At 41.3% G+C, this 5,889-nt stretch overlaps 1 pseudogene; it reads right to left on the minus strand.

Annotated features, from left to right (window-relative positions):
* Positions 1 to 679: 679 nt before the first annotated feature.
* LOC134006194 (hyaluronidase-1-like) lies at positions 680 to 5,668 on the minus strand (annotated as a pseudogene).
* Between the last annotated feature and the right edge of the window lie 221 nt (positions 5,669 to 5,889).

The following is a 5,889-nucleotide window of genomic DNA, read 5'->3' on the forward strand; positions in this document are numbered from 1 at the left end:
CTGGTTCAGCAAACTGCACAATCTACTCAAAAGACCGTAATTATTTTTTAAAAAGCACAGGCTGTAGATATCTCTCCACAGCTTTCAAAAAAAGCTTCTATCTCCTCCTCATTTCCTCACCATCCAGCCAGCAACGATAAAGGCGGAAGTAACAGCAGAGGCCTAGTTGGAGTCTGTTCCTTCAGTCTGTCAAGCCTGTCCCAAGGGGACAGAGGAGGGAAATTACTATCAACGACACCAGTTCGGAACAGCAGTGGCTATCAGATAAGAAGACGACATTGTCTTCATGCAACTCGTAAATCAATCAAGGTCACCTTATGCCCTCTTTGCTCTTTTTTGTTTGGTGTTTGTAGGTTTAATTCATCATGAATACTTCAGCTGCTGCCGACTTGGGATATAAAGTTATCAGAATCTGACATATTGAGTAAAATATGGGTTTTCTTCTCCAGTTATTTGACTTTGACTCCTCTGTGATTACTTAAACCCCAAAGCTCTGATCTTGGTGTCGGTTGTCTTTCCTGTAGTTAGCTGTCCCACAACTCCACCTGCTGGTCATGAACCTAAAAACAAATATCTATTCACTAACCAAGACCATTCTAACAAGAATATAGATCTGAAATAGTATAATTGAGAATAGTAAAAGAGAGATGAGATGTTGAATGATGGATGAGTTAGGGGACTAGAAGAATTGATTGGGAATGAAGGGTTGACGGGATGGAGGAAGAAAGGGGTGAGGGTCGAGGGATGAGGGGTCGAAGCGATGAAGGGAGGGAGGAGGCCTGACGATGGATGTATGGTAGACTTGCAAACTGAGACAAAAGGGGAGAGAAATGGATAAGGTGTGTTCTAAGTACTCTCTTGTGTGGCAGTGGGATGTGTACAAGGTGTGGTATTAGATCCTGAACTATTGTTTATAATTATATCAGATCAATTTCTGAAACTCTATTATATACAAGATTTGATACATTTGTCATTAATTCATTCATTCTTCATTTATTATAACACATGCTTTTCTCCTTTTCTCTGGCAAGAGAAATCTTAAATGCTTATTCTGCTTGGAGCAGCTCTCCCCACTCCACCCGGGGTAGCACTTGCACTTAAAGTCAGAATTCATGAGTGCTAACTCCTGTGTGCTCATTTCCCCGAGCACCCTGTAATGTGGTCCCCCTACTGGTTTCTTCTCAGTCTCCACCCTCCACACAGCAGGGTCAAGGTGGAGGTATGTTGCAGATGTCGGGTTCCTCCTCTCACATCTGCCCTTTGAGGAACACATGGTCTGGCTGCAAACAGCAGCCGCTGATGTTACATTCACCAGGTAGGGACTCAGACTCTGGTCGATGAAAGACTTGACAGATTCACAAGAAGCCTGAGACAAGAAAAGAAACAGGAGACAATTAAGAGGTGATGCTCTAAAGCACTGGCAGACTGGGGGAGGGGAAGTGCCTTCTAAAATGCAAACATATTAAGGTGTCCTCTAAAATGCCAGTTTAGTAGAAAAAAACATAATTGAAGCAGAGTGGGTCGTCCACTAGTCAGAGGGTTGGTCCCTGTGCACATGTTGAGGTGTCTTTGGGCAAAATACTGAACCCAAAATGTGTCCTGATGGTTCGGTCAGCAACCTGAGTGTTAGCTTTCCACCACTGTGTGAGAATAAGCAAAAACACTGTAAAGTGCTTTGAAAAAGTGCTACATAAGCAGCCATTTACCATTCACCATAAAATGCCCTCTAAGGTGTCCCCATAGTACAGCAAACATGATAAAGTGCCATCTAAGATGCCTGCTCAGAGAAAACATACCAAAAGGGCTGTCTTAGTTATGGGTAAATCAAATGAAGGGTCTTAGAGTGCCTGTATATGTGATAGTCTGGGATGAAGTTCCCTCCTGGGTGCCTTTTCAGTGGAAGAAAATGTGCCTGTAAAGTACCGCCACAAGATGTAATACAATGCCCAATGAGTTGCCGTTGTGGAAGAGTGGAAAAGGTGCCATTTAGGGTTCCCCTAAGTCTAACATATGGAAATGCGTAAGTGGGAGCCTTTTCAATGACAGAAAAACATGATGAAGTGCCTTCTAGGGTGCCCTGTATGGCAGAAAAACATTATGTAACCTATAGGATGTACTACTCAGTAGTTTGTTCATTCACGGCCCCTTCAGATTGTTCTATTGTCTTTGGGTCAATGCTGTCTAAACTGTAACCTTGATCCTATGACAGTTTGTGAAGTACACTGAAGGTCACATAGGAAGTTTTTTTGCAATTAAAACAAGTCATCTGATTAAATATTATTGAGGATGCATTACTAATGTAAAACTGTATTTTCTAAATAATAATTTTATTTTCAGGCTTGTCCAAAGCTGTATTATATGCTAAACAATGTGCTAGATGGACAGTATTTAGCTAGATATTTACTGAGCTTAGCTTAGATGGGTTATCCAGTAAAACTTACAACTGTGCCTTGGCAGGTTAAAACATTTTTAAAAATCATCCTGTCATGAAACTATTATGAAATCTGGAAGAGAAGCTTTTGAGTTTTCAGACAAAACTCCTCAAAGTATATGCTACATTGCCAGTGACAACTGTATCAGTTGACTGATCATTCAATATAAATGTGAAGTTGATTGAGACCCAGTTTAGAAACAGATGTGGAGAAGGAAGAGGGACATAACAGGGTCATTACATACAGAGTCATGGCAAAAATAATTCTCCTTTGATTTCAGCAATCTTGCTTTCTGTTTAAAACAATACCCATTCCCGGAGCTTTATTACATAGATGTTTGGAAAATATGTAAGATAAGTGTTTTAATGCTAAGTTGTTGTTTTCCTTATGTTCAATCTTAATTCGGGATGTAGTCTTTTTACCAGACAAGCATTGTTGTTGATGGGAGCCCACTAAAAGCCAGATCAAATTCCCTTCATATTTTTTCAGCCCTGCCTCTCAGACAGCCTGAGTCCGCCACTGCTGCAAAGTGTAATATTGATACAACAACAACAGCTGAAACTATTACATAAAAAAGAGAGCAGTAGGTGACATGTGAGAAAAAACACACTGGGTCTAATGTTATAATTCTCCAAATCTTGATCTTCATCTAGTTGGTGTCTATAACATGTGACTAATATATCTCTACAGATACACAAAATCATCATCATCTTTTTGAATAATTTCATTTCATTGTGGTCTTTTTCATTGTAGAAGAGGAATATGAAAGACTTTAAAATACAACCAACTTTTTAAAAGAATCAAGCACAGTATATTTTAATTATGTCTCTTCGTACTTATTAATAATTCTATTTTCTAAAAGCCTTCAGTGTGCATGGCTGTTGTATTAAGGTCAAAAAAGATGAGATCATCTTTGTACTGGAGTTGTGCAACATGAAACATTTTGTATGACAGTTTTGAAATTGTTCACACTGCTGTGCAAGCGGATTTCAGTATGAAATGATACTGTGTGCATGGTTGTTTTATTATGGTCAAAAAAGATGAGATCATCTTAAAATTTAATCAGTCATAGTTGTTGTAGTCTATTGGTGTACCTAAAGCGGCACTCTCTCCAATGGTGTAGACGAGGTGCTCCTGCAGGAGGAAAAAAAACACAGGTAACCAGAGGATTCAGATAAAAAAACTCCCGAGAGAGGAAATGTAGAGTGTAGGTGTAGACAAAACGAGAGTATGGGAACACAGGTTTCTTTGATGGAGTCGCTTGAGCCTCTATTCTCATGGCCTCCAGGATGCGATTTTGAGTGTACAGGAGCACGTCTTTGCACGGTAGATACTAGGATACAGAGCCGAGGAGGCATACCACAGCCAGAACAGCTTGTTGTTCCTCTGAAGCACTCTAGGTGGACACTCTCCTGTATATTTGTTTTCGTGGTAGTAGTTGTTGTCAGGAAAACCATAGTAACCCCACAACCCATTTAGTCTTTCCTTCTGCCCCAGTTTCAGAGTTTCTCCAAGAATTTCCTTGCTGCTTCCTTAAACTCTGCATGGGCTGTAGCTTCTACCTGTGCAGGACTCCAGTCTGGGTGCTTGGACTTCACTAGTGCTCTTGATCCCTCCTGGTACACCTGCTTACTGTCACAGTTTCTCTCCCACACAGGTCTCCAGCTCTCCCAGTCCACCACAGCATGGCCATTGAAATCCCTATGTTCTAAGAGGCAACTCTGAGGTGATTGACAAGACTGGCGTTCTGTGGCACCCCACCATTAATAGCCACTCCTTGGCTAGAGTACCTGGGATACAGACCAAGCAGGCCAGCATAAAAGATGGTTATTGTTTCAACCATATAGATTTGATTTTGGTTATGGATGATGCTAAATGTTCCTAAGTCGATGTTCACACCATATTTAAAGAGACATTTCACAGTGGGGTCATTCCATACACTGAAGAAAGGCAACTGAGACAAAGGTGATGTTGCTGTCTGCAGGCCTGAAACAAAACGTATTGCACTTAAGAACCAAACAACTGCATAAGGATTTTGGTTTGTACTTTGTTGTCTGAACTCACAGGAAAACACAGCCAGTAGTCTCATAAAAACAGAAGTGCGCTCTGTGACTTCCGACACCCAATAAGAATATCGTGCAGGTTTTCCAGCAGCCAATTATATGTGCTGACAGGATTTCAAAGGTGCAAGCAGAGTAGAGCAAACATGATAAGATGCCCTGTAAGGGGCCTGCACAGTAGAGCAAATATGATAAGATGCCCTCTAAGGGGCCTGCACAGTAGAGCAAGCATGATAAAAGGCCCTCTGAGTTGCCCCCACAGTAGAGCAAACATGATAAAATGCCCTGTAAGGTGCCAGCACAATAGAGCAAATATAATTAAAATGCCATTAATGTGCCAGCACAGTACAGTAAACAGGATAAAATGACATCAAAGGTACCTGAACAAAAGAGAAAACAGCTGTCTTTTTTATGGTTAAATCAGGGTGAGGGGCCAAAGAGGACCTCAATATGTGACAGTCTGCGATGAAGTGCCTTCATGGGTGACTTTTCAGTAGAAGAACTGAAAGAACTGGCCTGTGTTACCCAGAGGTTTCCTGAGTATTTTTAATGTGTTATTTATTTTACTTATTTTATTTTTTATTTATTTTATTTTACATTTAAGGGGGTGACTTAATTGTTGCTGGTAGTCTCATCCTGTTATGTTGCGCTAGGGTTTCATGACGTTACATGAATTGGGGGCTCGTCCGAGATATGAATGTCCATAAGGTCAAGTATATGTGTTTTTAGCGATCGTCTCTTTTTGTTAGATCACTTGTGATTGTTGCTGCTTGTTTAGTTGAAGATTACCTAGGTTAGTTAGATGACTCAGTAGGCAGATAGGGGTTGAGGTGCCTCTCTGCTCCTTGTTTGCACTTTGCACAGGAACTTGGTTGTGATTTGTTTGGTGCGGGCAACTCTACTTTTTTGTTTTAGTCACTTTTCCTTGTGCAGCTGTGATAATACTTCTGTGTGCAGTAACTTGTGGTTGATGACCTTTGTGTTGTTGCTGCAATCTTTTGTTGGGTCACTTGTGGGTTGCTGTTTAGGGGTAAATTGGTAACATTTGTGTTTAGTCGTTGACTACAGAATGACCCAGCCGGGGGTGATTAGTCCACCTGTGTCCAAGTAGTGCACTGCTCCATGGATCCCCCTCCAGATCCACAGGCACCTCAAGGCCTTTTCAGCCGCCTCCATGATGTTCGTTGTGGCTCTTCTGCACTGCAGCGCTTTTACTTTAATGAATGGCCAGCAAAGCCCCAGCATCCGGCTTCAACTGGCTTACAACTGGCTATCCAGCCATTGCTCCAGCACTCTGAAACAAGATCTGCATGTTTGCGAAAATAGAAATATCAAATAAAGCACCTAAAATATTTTCATACAGTCATTGCCTAAAAACATCTGATGTCAGAGAGGTC

Source organism: Scomber scombrus, chromosome 3 (assembly GCF_963691925.1).
Source record: "Scomber scombrus chromosome 3, fScoSco1.1, whole genome shotgun sequence".
Classification (NCBI taxonomy): domain Eukaryota; kingdom Metazoa; phylum Chordata; class Actinopteri; order Scombriformes; family Scombridae; genus Scomber; species Scomber scombrus.